This window comes from Anguilla anguilla, chromosome 19 (assembly GCF_013347855.1).
Source record: "Anguilla anguilla isolate fAngAng1 chromosome 19, fAngAng1.pri, whole genome shotgun sequence".
Lineage (NCBI taxonomy): Eukaryota > Metazoa > Chordata > Actinopteri > Anguilliformes > Anguillidae > Anguilla > Anguilla anguilla.
The window spans coordinates 14,016,778-14,034,203 of NC_049219.1; the positions used below are offsets into that span (position 1 = coordinate 14,016,778).

Genomic DNA, 17,426 nt, shown 5'->3' on the forward strand with positions numbered 1-17,426 from the left:
ATGGCCTTGTCTTGCAAAGCAAGTATATTGTCTGGAACTGTTTCCTCTTTCCTATAAAGAAATATCAAATTAACACCAAATGAAGCTTTCCGGGGCTCTGGTGGTTAACATGATCATTTCGAGAGACAATATTCATGGGAGTGTATCCCGTTACAGGAGTAGTCGGCACTGAAAGGTGTCTTGAATTGGACTTGAAATTGGGGCAGCACAGTGCGGCTGGTGAATTTGAGCTGGGTGTTTATGACTTAAAATGAGATTGTGACCCAGATTAGCAACTTGTCAAGTTCAAAACATTCTTTAAAAAAAATTTGCTTTTGCAATGTGTGTAAATATACTTCTCCCATTCAATGAACCCCATGCAACTACAATCCAAAGCCAAAAATGGTATGTACAAATGTACTGGTTAAGGTTTGGAATGAATGCATTTGTAACCGATAAACATTTGTTTTGAGAATTTGTACTAGTGTTTTATTTTAAGGAAAAAATTGTGTTGTATTTATAATAGCAATGATGTAACCCTCCTTAATGGATATCCCTTGTTCCTCCCCAGGGTTCACAAGGATGGCCTGGTGAACAGGTGAGTCATTTACTTTATAGAATTCCGTACACGTAGAGGCTGACTACAGGGAACTGGTCCATAGAGACATTTTATTAAAGAATGCAAGCAAAGTTCAATGAAGTGTAAGTGACCTACTCCACCTGTTCTGTTTCATTCAGTTATGTTTTTAAAATAATTTGTGTTGTATGAATACATGGGGCTTGTCAGTGTCGCTTGCCAGCTGGCCCAGAGGCCTGTATTAATGGGCTTGTAAACTTCAAGATACGGTTGAGAAATCATCGACAATTTCCCAGACGTACTTCACTTCGCCATTACGTGCAATTTAAATTACATCCAGTTGTTTCTCAAACACACTCCCAACAGAGGAACAACAAACATAATTATGAATGAGCCATGCAGTGATCCTTTACAGGCCGACTTGTAATCTCCAGTGTGTAGCCTGGTACAGTAAGCCTCGGAAAGGATAAACAGGAGGTCCAAAAATTGATAAATGAGTAGCACAGCATTTTCAAGGATCAATTGCATTCTCAGCCATCTTTAACATCAACGGATGAACAGAATTGCGAACCTAAAGTTAGTCAGGTTTAGTAAACAAAATGGAGAAAACTTTATTTTGCGCATGGCAAAAGGGCCGAATACCTGCTTAGAGATTCCACCCAACAATATTTTTTTATTAAATAATTAATTGTAATTCATTTTAGCTTATTCAATCAGTGTAGTTGTAGCTGTGGCTTAACCATGGATTGGGAAACATACCATTTCATAAGGTGTGCTTAAAAGAAATCACATAATTGCAGTTGTTTAATCCTGAGAATCAGAGAAGCAGCATGTTTGGGGCATAAATATCCACGTTCACATCGACCAAGAATATGTTGCGCAAGGTCAACGACACACCCAACATCAGCATTGCACATTTACTAGCACCCAAGTTACACGTGCTAAGCTTGTAAAATTTTATTATTTAAAATAAACAAACCTTTTAATGCATTTATATATCTTAATCTGTACCCAAGCACATTACTATATTACACAATTATTACTATATTACAATGGTACACGATTACTGTAAGATTACTGTAAGTTATAAAATAAAGTTTTATTGCCGCTGCGATCCCTGTCCCATTAATGCCACACCGAAGAGTGAAGTTTGCCAGAGGCGTTTCTTTGATTTCAGTTTTGGTTTGTGCTTTCCAAGTCCCCGTGGGCGAATTTGCCAGGTGTGCAAACATAACAACCCAAGTGCGGATTTAAAGTATTAAATTAGCTTTTGAAATTTAAATAGTTTTATAGCTCAAACAGCGCTCTGCCTTTTCCCTGTTTGCAGTGTGCCCCCAGCTCTCGATATGACGACGCCTGATTCCCCTGCAGTTCACGGCTGGCCGATGACACCACAACGGTAAATTATCAATCATTCCAGTAGTTTTTTTTGTTTTTCCTCCCTCTCAGCTCGGTGGATCAGTCTGGCTCTTTCCTCTAACCCCGTGTATCACTTGTTTCTGCATGCCAGAGACAGCAGGGCACTGGCAGCGGGCACTTAAGGGGGGAAACGCGTCAGACCGCCAGACGGCAGCGTGACGGACTGCAGACGGCGCCCGCCGCTCTCGTTAAAGCCCCGCTCGCGTTCTCCTTCCCAGGCGCAAAATGGCCGCCAGAGTCCGGCCTCCTCCTTTAAGGGCCTCGGACTGACACCCTGTCATCAGCCCCGTCTGCTCTGGAGCCCGACTGACCGCCGCTCGCACCCCCCGTGGTCATGTGGCTCCCAGCATTATGGGGAGTGCTTTTCTTTTCAGCTTGCATTGGCAGTTTTTTAGTCGGGGTTGGGGGTTGGGGGGGGGGCAGTTAGGATTAAGGTTGGGGAGGAGGAGGAGGAGGGGGTGGGTGGGTGTTGTAGTCACAGTCATTGGGGAAGTTCACCGGACAGACAGAAATAAACTCAGCGGTCTCTCCCCACCCCCCCCCCACCCCCCCACTTCATCAACGTCCCATTTATCGCCGCGCTTATCTGTCTGGGCACTCCGGTCGGTGGCGGTTCCGCAGCGAGGGGGCGGGGGCCGGGTCCCGCGGCCCTTTTGCCTCTCGGCTCCTTCCTGTTTTCATTCGCCGCGGCTTCCAAACCAAACGTGTTTGCACAGGCCGGGCAGATATTAATAAGCCGGCGTTGTTTTCACAGCAGATTAAGCCTCGGGGGCTGCTGAAAGGTGGAAGGCGCTGGAGCAGGGCCCGTCCCTCCAGCTCCGTGCTCCCAGGCCTGTTTCTCTTCTCTGTAGGTTCTGGACCGCACCATTTAAAGCAAACCCGCTGTACTGAAGTCCTAAAGGGTCCAGCTGTTATTTTTAGTGAGCAGTAACCGCTTGGGTTATGACACATTGCTCTTATTTTATTCCTGATTCTTATTTTAAAAATGTTTTGACTATCTTTTCTGACATTATAAAATCATATTAAATTATATATTTAGTGTATGTAGATTTATCTGTGACAAAATTATATGCCATAACTGCTTCTCCAGGTATACTGTACCTACATACTGTATCTCTGATTCCTGCAGTGTACACCTAACATCTAAAGCTCAAAAACTGTTTGCAGAAGAAAGAACTGTCTGCCAAAAAACAAAAACAAAACAAGTCCCTGACTGTATGACACACTGATTACCTGCCCTTTCAGACAGCAGGATGTGTGACTCACACTGGTCTTTGTGGCACCTGCTACGCTAACAATAAGCCCTGTGGCAGGTATACACACACAGTCGGCCCGTCACACTGGAATCAGACCATGACGGAGCTCTTTGTGAAAGAGCACTCCAGGGATTTACCCTGGGGTCCAGGGGGGGTCCAGGGATTTGGGCTTCAGGTACCAGTTAACGGCCAACCCTCACTCGGACCCCTGATGTCTTTTTGGCCCCTGAGCCGCACGGCCTGCACTCCGCACTTTTGCACCTGATTGGCCGTCTTTCCCTGACAGGCGTAGTGAGATCGCGGTGCTGAGCAGTGAAATTAGCTGAAAAATGATGCATGAAATGAGAGCAGAATGGCGCATGTGTTCCAGAGCGTAAAAGACCAACGGACACTGAATCCACCGAGACAAATCAAATGAGACATGGTATCAGTGGAGATCTGTCTCTCTCTTTCTCACTCTCAGGAAAAAATGAATCACTGTATATTATTTGTTACTCATTTATTCTGCATTGGTTTTCAATATCGATATCTTTTTTTTTTACAGTCAAGATAAGACTGGGAAGTCCATCCACAGACATCTCACGGACCAGCAGCTTTGTGGACAACATGGACTTTGCCATTCCATCGCCTGTGGGGACTGACATGACTCAGTAAGTTGCTACACACCCCTCCCTTTCTCCATCTCCCCCCCTCCCCCTTTCTCTCACTCCCTCTTTCGCTCTGCATCTTTACAGCCTCTCCACAGTCTGGTGATCACATCCATCTCATTCTCACTGGTCTGTCTCGCAGCCCCTCACTGCGGGGACACTCCGTACTCACAGTGGACATTTAGCCCCGCCCCCCTAGGAGCTAACCACCATTGCATGTAAAAACATACAGTGTACAAGTGCTCCTGTCAATTCCTAGGGCCTTGATGGCTTGAAAGAGATTTGAAAATCATATGGGGATACAAGCACTGTTTAGAAGCCTTGTTTTAATAGTGGTCCTTGCTAGGAAATTACTCCCAGTAGAAAGTGTTGGGTTGGGTGAGTGTTCCGTCCAATGGACAGCCCCTCCCACTCTCCTGGGTTTGTACCCCTGTGTATCGTGAAAATGCATTTCACCAGGTGGGCCTGTACAACAGCCTAAAATTAGATTCAAGCCGTTTCCATGTTTTTTTTTTTTTTTTTTTTTTTTGTCCTCCTGTTTTCTTAAGCATTTTGCTCAGCTGTTTGTAGGAGAGGGAGCGATAGAGAGGGGGGGGGGGTAGAGGGAAATAGGGAGAGGGCAAGGGCGAGGGAGAGAATGCATGGTATTAGTTATAGTTCATTTCTGCAGTATAAAGGGGGTGTTTGAATAATGGCTGCATGGTCCATATCATCTGGGCTGGGGTTTGTCTAGTTGAGCCTTGTCTAGTGAGAATTCATGCAGCTATAGGGTCTGGGATATAGTGTAGGGTCTGGTTATCACGGTCTGTAGTGCTGGATTACATTCGCAGTGGCATGTGGTTAATATCACCTCTTCACTGTATGTGCATCTGAGAATGCTTTTCAGTAATCTAAACAGAGAAAGTATTTAAGGTGGGCCTCTATCTAACTGTATAACATAACCGGCTATCAACCCGAAATGCACTCCTTTTTTTATTTTTTGTTTTTTCTGCTTGCACTTTAAAAATGAAAAATGATCAAAGCTGTTGATTTCTTGATTAGGAGTGCTCAGGGTCATCATGTAAGGGGGGAAAAAAATATTTATTTGAATCACCTGAACATTTCTCCTCTGTAATTCTAGCATATTTGTCACTGGTCATGATGATTGCATGAATAGAACTTGTGGGCCTTTTCTCTGTAGCGCTGACGGTGTGTTTTCTCTGGCAGCGTGTGTTTACAGTAGGTGCCCTGAAGTGATCTAGACTTTGCACAGTCAAGGTTTTTCAGGGTGTTGGTCAACAAAGGGGGGGTAATCGGCAGTTAGCAGGACAGGTCCGTTTCCATGACGACGGTTTAAAGAGGCTGTGTCAGTCTTTACTGGGCCGGAGAATGACGGCACCGAATGGAATGTGACAAAGTTCACGTGAGCGACACGACTGCATTAAACTCACAAAGCAGCACGTCTAAAGTCTTCTGACAGACTGCGCTTGCTCATATAGTCTGATATCCTGTATATGAAAGGAGGGGCCTTTTATTTTGACAGACAACATCCTTTTTTCTTCGTGCATTTGCACACACTGCTGTGTTCAGTGTAAAGGCATGGCAGTAGAGCCTTGTTGATGGCGATGCATGCTATCTGCCTAAGCTATTCGTCACAAATCAAATCTATTTTATTTGTATAGCGCTTTTTACAGAGAACTGTCACAAAGGTGCTTTACAAAGTAGCAGAAAAGAACAAAAACCAGGCATGAACCCCCAAATATCGAGCACATTCGGTAAAAAAAAACTCCCAGTGGGGAGAGAAACCCTCAAAAACCTTCAAACTGTGGGAAGAAATAGCAGCACACAGTAACTAAACGCCAGGAGCAGCTTCCTCGCAAAGACCAGCATGGTTTGCACATTCATTTACTCAGTTTACAAATCACGTCCGGGACCGATGCGTTCTCTGAGTGAGGATTCCCCAACGGCCGGCGTTCGGCAGATATAAATACTGCGCGTGTTGTTCACCTCCAATCCAGCTGCGTCTCTGTGCGTCATTTGAGGCTGTCACTTCCTGGACCCAGCTGACCCGCCACACGTGCTGTAAGAGAGGAATTTCAGAGCGGGGAGTGTATCCCACGTACCAAATGAGTCGCACGAAAATGTCCTTTCTAGCGCTTAATAAATGCAATATATATGTATTTTAAAACAAACTGCTGCCTAAATACTGTATGACCAAATGTCACATCAGTTGCCGAATGGCTTGATTTTCATTGCTGCTGTGTTTACGTATCGTTTACGCGCTAAGCTTCTTTTCACATGTGACCCACAGTCGCAGTGATGAATGTGGGAAAGGTCATAAAGACATTTATTTTTATTTTCTGATCTAATGGCAATGGGAGCATGTGGTGTGCAACAGGTCTTTTTTTTGTGTGTCTGTTTCTGAACTGTGTGTGGGTGGGGGGGGGGGGTTCCTGTAGTATACTAAGCACACTTAATATAAACTTTATATTTCAAGTATTTTATAAGTATGATATCATATACAGGTATACTTCAGCATGCTATTTTTTTTTACATGGGGAACCATTCTCCTGCATCCCACACTGGTCTGTTCCATCCTTACCCAGCCACACATGACCAGTCTCGCCCTCCCTTAATCCAATTTTACTGCAGCACTTCATTCTGCGTTCCTAAATTTATTCCATCCCTTCTCTCCTCCGTGTTCCCGGCAGACTGTGTCTGTTCAAGGCCGATGCTTCTCTCTCACAGCTCGTTGTCAAGTCTACTGGTGTTCAGTGGTCCATGACTTTCCTCATAAAACTCAAATACATATTTCTAGTATTACTTACTTTGCTTTTTAAATGGTGTTTGGTACTTAGTTTTTTAAAAATTGAAATGTAATATCTAAATATTGAACGAACAAAATCAGTCATGGTTTTAAAACCATCACAGCCTTGAAGCTGTTTAGCAGGTTTGTGCCCCCCTCGCCCAAAGCTTTAAAATGGATTCAGTTGGGGACAGTGGAGGATTGTGAGTCACTATTTTTATTTATTTTTGCTTCGACAGCATTGTGCAGCTTTTGAGGCTGGCTTTAGATATGGAGCTATGTACACAACAAGGGCTGCACGCTAACTTCCCCGACTGAACATCCCCCCCAGTAGGCCAGTCTGGATCAGGCTCATTTTGTGGCACATACTGTACATGCCATTCTTCCTGGAGGTGCTGTACAGCTTGGCATTGAACAGGGTATGAGTACCGTTTCAGTGTAGGCCTTCATTTGGCATTATCCATCTCCCTCCTCATCCTCCTTGTACAGTTGCAGCTGTGAGACAGGCGTTGTTCTTATCGACATCCATCTAACGGCGTAAGCGGAGGTGCCTTGTCTGTGTAGGTGTTGGAGCCTCTGATTTACATTAACCTGCGTGTGAACCTGCGATGCAGAGTCCCCATTCCGTATAACGGGGGTGGTTTCAGACTGCTGGATGGAGTGAGCAAGAGAGGGTGTGTCCAACACACCCGTCCACATGGGACAGTCATGCAGACGACTCATTTAGGAGAGGCAGGGTGGTTAATCCTACCCTTTTCCCTACAGGCTACTTTGGGCTGGTGCTGCACTATGTACACAAGGACCAATTAAAGCGTAGGTGGAAGAGAATAAGCAAAGGACTGTTCTTTTATTTAGCTTTAACTCTTTGAAGAGTAGGCGTTTCGGAATGTTTTCTCAGAATTCTGAGTCTGTGTTCTAGAACCCCATTGCTTTCCATAGTAGTGATAGTTACATCAGCATTAGAATGTTCAGTTTAGAACATTCTAATCGCGTATTTGTGATTTCTCACACGGACAGTCTAATTCATTATCTGTGAGTGAGGTACCTCTTCTATATGACAGACAGTAGATGGCACTGTTCTTTTAAAAGACCTGTTTCTATGACATTATGTAAAAAAAATCTTTATTCAAGATAAAGGTTTAACATAATTGAGATATTTAAATGCTGATTTTTAAAGGCTTTTGCATAAGATTAAATATGTTTGACCGAAGATTATTTACCTTCATCACCTACTGTTTTTAGCTGGTCATTTAATCTCATCTCAACTTGTGTGTTAAGGCGTGTGAATGTGTATAGAAATATGCTGTAGCTGTTGATGCCCTTTTAATAGCCTTCATCTTTTCCATCTGTTTTTAGACAGTTGGTGTACGATTTCCGTTTTATGGTTAGTGAAAAAACTTTGGAATGAAATGATTGCACTCATTATGGCCAGTTTGTGTTTGCGGAGTAGGGTTTTTTCCTTGCTTGTTGACCTGTAATTATATAATGGAGAATGTCTGGGAATCTCTGTCCATTGAACCGTAGGTCCACGCTGGCAACAACTTTGATTAATTTCTGCTGCAGAAAGCAATGGGTCCAACTCTAGAGTGTCCGGCTGACCCGATTCTGCTAAGATTAAAAATGAAATTGAATCTCTAATGATATAATTAATCTGGGAATTCTGAACATTGGTATGTGCACTTTTGAAAGTTTTCATGACCTGTTATTAAAATGGAAAGCTTTGAGCTCCCCAAAGAGGTTTTCATTCATTGCATCCACACTGACAGCCTCATGTATCTGTATGTATGACTTGATACATAGAAAATGGAGAATTTTATAATCTGTTATACCTTGGACCCAACCTGCTATAATTGTCCCTGGTAGTGGACACTGTGTCTGCCTGACTGAATCTACAGTAGATGTATTTCAAAATGATTTGGTAGGATCTAAAATGTATTTATATTGGCTAAATTATTGCATTTTTACGAAAGTTATGGAAATAACAAATAGGGTCAAATTCATCCAGCAGCACTGTTTTCGTCTTATTTTTTATTTAATTTTTAATTAATTATTTCACAAAGGATCACAAAAGTGACTAGGATGTTCTTCACTGACCTAATGCTGATGTAATGATCACTGCTGGTAATGGAAAGTAATTGAGTTCTAGAACACTTAAAATTTTTGAAAAAAAAAAAAAAACATTATGTGGAGGATGTCTTTTTCCCAAAGTTACAGACAGAATGGCAGAACTATTCGCTTAAGAAATAAGATGTGATCTAGATGTGATGTGTGTGTTTGCAGACTGCAGTGGGACAGAATTGAGGTATTTGCCTAGAGTGCTCGTCTCTTACTGAAAACAATCAGTGCATGCTTCAGGGTTTAGTTTTAATCTCCCCGCACTGCCTGGTTTACGCTGTAGTCACAGTAAATAAATGCTGGGTAATGAGGGTATGACAGCAACAGCTGCATTCTCTTTAACATCGCTTTCCCACTGAAGGGAGCATATCTCTAACTACTGCACGTAGTTTGCGTGTGTGTGCATGTGTATGTGTGTGTGTGTGTGTGTGTACGCATGTGTGTGTGTGTATGTGTGTGTGTACGCGTGTGGGTGTGTGTGTATGTGTGTATGCATGTGTGTGCTTGTGTGCATGTGTGTGTACGCGTGTGGGTGTGTGTGTGTGTGTGTGTATGCGTGTGTGTGTGTGTGCGTGTGTGCATGTGTGTGTACGCGTGTGTGTGTGTGTGTGTGTGCATGCATGTGTGTGTGTACGTGTGTGTGTGTGCGCGCATGTGTGTGTACGCATGTGTGTGTGTGTGTGTGCGTGCATGTGTGCTCGTCTGTGCTTGTGTGTCTACAGAGCCAGCTGACAACTATATTGCCATGAGCATTGTTTTCATCTGCGCAGTCCAAATTTTCCCTGCAAACATGAAACCTAATCCTATCATTCACGTAAAGAGATCTGTTCGGGGGAGCTTGTTGGCACATGTAGCTTTGTTTCGGGTAGAGATTTGTAACATCTGTCTGAGGTGCTGAATTTAGTGTGTGTGTGTGTATTTGATAAGTTGCGTTTATTCTGTGTACGGGTTACTGAGGGAGGAGTATGTTTTATTTAACTTAGGACGTCTCTGTCTTGGTATAATTTATGTTCTTGTGGGCACACAGACAAATTCCTAGCAACTGCTGAGTTGATGTGGAAGTGGAGTATTGAGTCTTCAGTGTGACACTGTGAGTCACATGTTTTTCCCTGCACTTGGGCCAAAATACCATTTATTGCAGAAATTAAGTCTGTTGCAAAGATTTTATTTATCTTCTGTAACGGGCAGAAGCCGTATTCTCTGTGCTCTTTGGTTCGGTGTAGCTCTGAGGGCCCAGGCTGCATGACCCTGCACCTCATGGAGCAGATGGGCTCTGTGCTTAGAGACTGTGATAGTGCAGGAGTCGTTGGATCCTTATCACAGGAAAAAAAAAACAAAAAAAAAACAGATTTTTACTTTTTTTAACTCACTCTCTCTTCTGGGCCTCCTCGCTGGTTGTGTGTTTGCCTTGCTGAGACAGGCTCCCTCTGGCTTTGGAGGTCAGAGGTCATGGAGTCATTATGGCTGAGGGTTGATCAGAGGGGGGGGGGCTCATGTGGCCCTTCACTGGAACAGGAGGTGTGCCGGAATCTTCCCTGTGTGATGCAGAAGCCACTGTTGTCATAGCAACGTTAAACAGACAGGCCAGGGACACGCAAGGCCTCTTTCGTGTGAGTTACAATGTACCACAAAAAAAACAAAACGGAAGAAAACACAGAATTCCTTGAATGAACAGATAGGAGAAATATGTGCATAGTTTCGAGATTAAAGTTGATAACTCTCTTCAGGTTTGCTCTTTTGAGGGTGCGGCACTCTCCACTCTAATTGCTCCAGCAGATTTATGTCCTTTTTGTCCTCTATCTGTCATTTTCCGAGGCAGTTTTGATGGGTGGTTGTTTCCTTTTACTGTACAATTTGCTCAAATGTGTGAGACAATATTGCTAATAGTTCTACGTAACAATATTGCACATTGTACACAGTGCTGTATAAATCAAAGCACAGGAAAGCTATGTTTTAACGAAAGCTGTGTTTATAATTAAAAAAAAATGGTCTCCCATTTTCCATTTTCCAGAGTTTCAGTGACTGAGGGCCTTGTCATCCGGGGGCCTGGGCCAGGCACTCACGCTCCTTAGGGGGGTTTGTGTTGGCATTGCGCTCATTTAGGAAGCTCTGCTGGCTCCTCCAAAGACCAGTAAAAGTCTCTGCGGGATGCCTTGCAGTCTCGTATTGGGCCCCCTCTCCTAGTGGTGTCCGCTGGTTACGGACCAGACCAAGTCAGAGCAGATAAATGCCACTGCATCTTTGGCTCTTTGATTTGCACGTGCGTGTGTGTGTGGGTAACTCGAGTTTTAAAAGGTGAGAACTTTCAACATGCAATTATTTATACATGAATATATATATAAATCTGTGCACACATTGGCTAAGTGTGATTAAATCTGTGCACACATTGGCTAAGTGTAATTAAATCTGTGCACACATTGGCTAAGTGTGATTAAATCTGTGCACACATTGGCTAAGTGTGATTAAATCTGTGCACACATTGGCCGAGCGTAATTAAATCTGTGCACACATTGGCCGAGCGTAATTAAATCTGTGCACACATTGGCCGAGCATAATTAAATCTGTGCACACATTGGCTAAGTGTAATTAAATCTGTGCACACATTGGCCGAGCGTAATTAAATCTGTGCACACATTGGCTAAGTGTGATTAAATCTGTGCACACATTGGCCGAGCGTAATTAAATCTGTGCACACATTGGCCGAGCGTAATTAAATCTGTGCACACATTGGCCGAGCATAATTAAATCTGTGCACACATTGGCCGAGTGTGATTAAATCTGTGCACACATTGGCTAAGTGTGATTAAATCTGTGCACACATTGGCCGAGCGTAATTAAATCTGTGCACACATTGGCCGAGCATAATTAAATCTGTGCACACATTGGCCGAGCATAATTAAATCTGTGCACACATTGGCCGAGCGTAATTAAATCTGTGCACACATTGGCCGAGCGTAATTAAATCTGTGCACACATTGGCCGAGCGTAATTAAATCTGTGCACACATTGGCCGAGCGTAATTAAATCTGTGCACACATTGGCCGAGTGTGATTAAATCTGTGCACACAGTGTGTAATTCAGGGCTGCAGCGTTGTTTGTGTCATTAGGGAGATGTATAAAAGGCTGGTCTCTTGCTACACCAGAGAATGAAAAGAACAAATTGTGCCACAGTTTCTTGAAACACTGCCAGTTTAGAAAAAAAAAAAATAGACTCCATGATGAAACAGCCACACTGTGATCCATCTCTTTGGACAGAAGTGTAATGTTTGTTCCCAGACAGTAGTTAATCTCATTAGCAAGACTTCATTTTTTTGTTATGTGGCTTGCGCCTCGTCTCCCATTACCCATATGTATAACTAATATTTAAAATGCTTCTATGGGCTGTTTTATGACATCTTAAGAAGCAAGAGAGATATTTCAGCAATGACACTGAGATCCAGCCCTCGAGCAATGGGACATACTGTTCCAACCCTCTCCGCCACAGAAGAGAGAAATCAGGAGAGAGAGAGAGCGAGTGAGTGAGAGCTCCACTGATACCATATCTCATTTGATTTTACGTGCTTGTCTCGGTGGATTCAGTGTCCATTGGTCTTTTACGCTCTTGAACACATGCACCATTCTGCTCTCATTTCATGCATCATTTTTCAGCTAATTTCACCGCTCAGCACCGCGATCTCAGGGAAAGACGGCCAATCAGGTGCAAAAGTGCGGAGTGCAGACCGTGCGGCTCAGGGGCCAAAAAGACATCGGGTCTGAGTGAGGGTTGGCCGTTAACTGGTACCTGAAGCCCAAATCCCTGGGCTCTCTCTCTGTCACGGTCTGATCCCGTTGTGATTTTACTTGACGAAAGAGCTTTTAACCATCTCACCAACTGTATGCGTGAACTTGTCGAAGGGTTTTACTGGAAACGTAGCAGGTGACACGAAGACCAGCGTGAGTCACGTGTCCTGCTGTTTGAAGGGCAGGGAGATCAGTGTGTCATGCAGTCAGGGACTCTTAACTGTGTATTCCGTTTTTTGGTGGTCAGTTCTTCTCCAAACAGTCCAATCAGTTTTCATCACAGTGCAGGGTGTCGTAACAGAAGCCCAACAATCCGTCCTCCTGAGTACTGGAAGCAGGCCCTTCATAAGCAGAGCTGCTGTGCAGGATGTATATGTTTGGGGCCCAAAGTGGAGTGGACGTTAGGGAATTCACGGAAGGTGCATTAACACATTGGCAAACTCCTACCAGCGTAATAAATGGCGTGAGTGGTGTAGCGGCCAAAGCGAACGGGAGACGGTCTCCATATGAAGTTCAGCCGTGGTTCTACACTCCGGGCCCAAGCAGTGCAACACCCCTCTGCACTGGATTTAATTAAAAAATGCATTTACACTGAGGCTGGCTGTCATTGGACACCCTTCCCCTCCCGCTCAAAAAAGAAAGTTATTAAATAAATGAAAGCCTGCTGTCGTTGTTAAAATTGAGTTTACCTGCTGTGTCTGTGGTGCTTTTTATGGCTAAATGTCTTTACTGGAGGAACGCCAGTTAATGATCTTTTACCACAGGTTTGTGGAAAGGGGAAGAAGCCAAGCGCAAGCTTCCACCGCGCTAAAGCAGTTTGACAAACAGCATTCTGTCCCCCTTTTCCCACGAATGTGCACAGGCAAATCCGCGTGGTGGGCAACTGTATAGCATAGCGTAGTGAGCGACTGTGTAGCGTAGCGTAGTGGGTGGCTATATAGCGTAGTTGCGGTTGTATAGTATTGAATAGCGGGTGTATATATGGCATAGCATAGCAGACGGCTGTGTAGCATAGCATAGTGAGCGGCTGTATAGTGTAGCATAGCGGCCGGTTGTATAGCATAGCATAGTGGGCTGCTATATAGCGTAGTGAGCGGCTGTATAGCGTAGCATAGTGGGCAGTTGTATAGTGTAACACTTGCGCACAGTTGCATATCCCCACACTCAGGGATATGCAACTAAAATGTTGCATAATCCTGGTGCAGTGCTACGCTTCGCATCAAGAGGGCCGTAGTCCTTTAAAGAAAGCAAACAGGAGAGGATCCAGATTTACTGCCCGGCCTTTCAGCTAGTGTTTTTTATTAATCCTGCCCCTGAATTTCGTTGGGCTGCATGACCGAAAGAGGTAATATATTTCCTATGTGGTGAGATGTTAAACTAACAGATTGGCCAAGGCCACTTTTGGCAGTGGAATCTGTTCCTTTTCTTTTTCTTTTTTTCCCTCTTTCCCTGGTACAGCTCGTCCCATACTGAGACAAATCATACAGAATTAAAAGAGGGAGGGGAAAAGAAAGGAAAAGAAAAATAAACACAGGAAATTGCTGTTTTTGTAATATGTCTCACGGAAACCTGAATGATGTCATTTTTTTTCTTTTAAGAAAAATATTAGTGAAATTACTGATGTGTTTATTTTGATTTAGCCTGACCACCATTAACAATTACAAAGTCACTAGAGATCTGAACTGTATTAATGGAGATTACAAAGTTTTAACCAGTTGTGGATCAAAGCGTTTTGATTTTATTTTATATTTGTTCACAGCAGTTCTTTTTGTTCCTCTGGGCTACTGAGATAGTAATTTAGGTTAATTGTGCAGATAAACAAGTTTTATACAAACAACATTTTCAAACTGTTATCCTTGCAGTGTTTTTATACAAAAAATTAAGCTATTTCATTGCATGTCTGGCGTTGAATTTTAGCAACTAAATATTTTGACGGTAATATTTTAGGCATTACTGTGTATGATGTGTTGTGTGTGTGTATGCGTGAGAGAGTATATGCATGTCCATGTGTGTGTGAGAGAAGCTGCGTGTGCACATACTTTGTGTGTGTGAGTGCGTGCATGTGTTTACATGTGTCTGTTTGATAGGGAGCATGTGTTGTGTGATTGTGTTTGCATGTGAACATATGCACGTGTGTGAGAGTGTGAGCGTGAGTGTCTACGTGTGTGTGCATTTATATGTGTGTGCGCGTGAGTATGCGCGTGTGCGCGTGAATGTGCATGTGTGAGTGTGTGTGCGCGTGTGTGAATGTGTGTGTATGCCTGTGTGTGTGTGTGCGTGTGAATGTGTGTGTATGCCTGTGTGCGTGCATGTGTGTGTGTGCGTGTGAATGTGTGTGTATGCCTGTGTGTGAGCGTGCATGTGTGAGTGTGAGTGTGTGTGTGTGTGTGTGTATGCCTGTGTGTGAGCGTGCATGTGTGAGTGTGAGTGTGTGTGTGTGTGTGTGTGTGAGTATGCTCGTGTGTGTGTGTGTGTGTGTGTGTGTATATTCTGGCGTGTATTTCGGGAGTCCTCTCGCGCCAGCATTCCTCCTGAGTGAGGCAGTGTGTTTGAACCCTCCCCGCACGGCCGGAGCAGCACAGGCTCCTCGCTCATTCAGAAATATGTCCGCCCGCCCGCCCGCTATTCAGAGCACCTGTACAAATACGCACTCCTCCCTCCGCGCTCCCCCTCTCCCTCTCTCCCGCGCTCTGGAATGATGAGCACCCGGGCGGGAGCACCTGAACCCGCCGCGCCGCCCGCGCCGGACGGGTCTGAGGTCTCGAGCGCCTCGGACCTGTCCAAGGCCGGCGGGGCTTCAGACGGCAGCTCGGCCCACACGTTGATGCCAGGGCTGGTTCTGCGGCTGGGCAGAACTCAGACCCCCTATCCACCCCGCCCCCCCCCAGGCGATGCCCCAGGGAGAGTGCTGTGTAGGGTGGTGGGGCGGGGGGGTATGGGGGGGTGGCTGCTGAATGGGAAGCCTGTCCACCCCCCCCTAACCCCCCGTCTTGGATAGGGAGAGCGCTCAGAGCCCAGTGGGATCATCATCCCCTCTCTCCGTAGGTCCAACCACACCGGCGGCTGCAGCTCACGCTTGCTCTGTGAGCAATGGGCCATTTTAGTGTCTCTCCGCTGTTCCTCCTGAGCTTCCAAAAAACCTGCGTGAGGGAACACGGTTGACCTTGTGGGCATCTTATATAAGGATCTGAAAATCGTAAAGTGGAGCACTTTAAAACTTTGGAATCAGGTTTTCATTTTTATTATTTAAAAAAAAAAAAAAAAGTATTATTCACTGAGTGGAATAGCAGAATACCCTTTATTCTGTGCAGGGAGCTTGGCCACGGTGTGTGCGTAAAAGGTCTGTGATGTCTTTTGCGAGAGGTCTCCTGTGGCCTAGTTTGGCGAGGGACAGCCCCTGGGCCCAACTCGCTGGGTTTAAACCTGTTAAACAGAGCGCTCGAAGGCTTTCTCCAAACGCACGGCACTCTGTGTGACAGGCACTCAGATATGCAAGTCGCTCCACACTCAGAGCGCATGGGGCACTCTGTGCAGTGGCTCACCTTGTGTTTGTTTTCACAAATCAACTTACCGCTCATTCTACACTCAGTCACTTATTGTGACGTTTTGTTATTTTCATACATTTTCATACTTGCACAGGCATGTTTTCAGGCATTGTTTGAGAGGCGGTTACACTATTTATGGATTTATTAATTTTCCAAAACCAGTTTTAGTGGCAGAGGGGGGGGCCTTTTTACCTGACGATTAGAGACTGGTGTCCATATCAGAGTGGCACACAGGCCTCATGCATGAGTAATGGTCACAGATGTCACCGTTTCGCCTCCATTAAAGCCAGATGTTTAAAAAAAACAGGATCATTTAGGGTAACAGGTAAGCTCTGTGCACCATAAGTGCTTAACACGCCCTCAGACTTTACGCTGATCCTAATAAGCCCCATACAATCCTAATTAAAGCACCCCCAGGGGCCACAAGCTTAAGTGGAACTAATAATTCCCAAAATAAGTCTTGGAAAGTGTTGAAATCTCGCCCTTTTCCCCTCTCGTGTGTGTATATGTGCCGAGAAGTATTTTCTCTGCACTTTTTTACAAAATAAAACAAATCAAAGCCCTGTTGAATGAAGATCAACTTCCAACAGTTCAGGCACACTTGGATTTGACATTATGATACTTAGACACGTTTAGGCCTTTTGTGAAAAGATGATGCAACCTGTGCGTGTTTTATTTTTTATTTTAAACTTTATTTTCTCCTTTTCTTCCTACACAGTCTGGAATGTCAGTTTGTTGTGCGGGTGCAGATTTGTGCTTTTTTTTTGTAGAGGTGTTTGGCTTTGTTAACGGTGCACGCATTGCAGCCCCTGTGTGAGCTCATGTAGTGTGACAAAGGTCTGTCTCTTTCTGTCTCTCTGTCTCTGTCTGTCTGACCGGCTGCTGTTGAGGTCCAGGGAATGTTTCTTCCCTCATCTAATCTCCCATTGGCTCTTCAGACGTTTGATCTTCCAATTAGAGGCTTCTGGTCACTCTCACAAAAAAAAAATACACACAATAACCCTTCCGTCAATTTTTTGAATGCACATAAAACAGACAGCCTCAAGTGTGCCTGTGGCTAGTAGGCATTGTACATGATAAGATGATTACGCCTCCTGTATATTTATAAATTGTATATTTATGAACTGCAAGTAATAGAATTATTTAGTAATTATAATTTTATATAATTTATGTAGTTTTATAAATAATGAAATTCATAATTAGAGATTCTTTTTCAAAGCCTTGTTAAAATAAAGGCCTGTTTCTGTTCCTTGTTTAAAAAATTGGATCTTAAACTCCTGGGAATGACAGCCCCCTCTGCGTATTAACCAGGGATGGGGGGTG

General features: G+C 44.3%; 1 long non-coding RNA gene across 1 annotated transcript in view; it reads left to right on the forward strand.

Annotated features, from left to right (window-relative positions):
* LOC118219145 overlaps nucleotides 1-17,426 on the forward strand; it is a 137,969-nt gene that overhangs the window by 18,132 nt on the left and 102,411 nt on the right. Inside the window, exons 4-6 of the long non-coding RNA XR_004763665.1 lie at nucleotides 551-577; nucleotides 1,884-1,955; nucleotides 3,776-3,881. This is a non-coding gene — a long non-coding RNA (uncharacterized LOC118219145). The remainder of the gene's footprint in view (nucleotides 1-550; nucleotides 578-1,883; nucleotides 1,956-3,775; nucleotides 3,882-17,426) is intronic.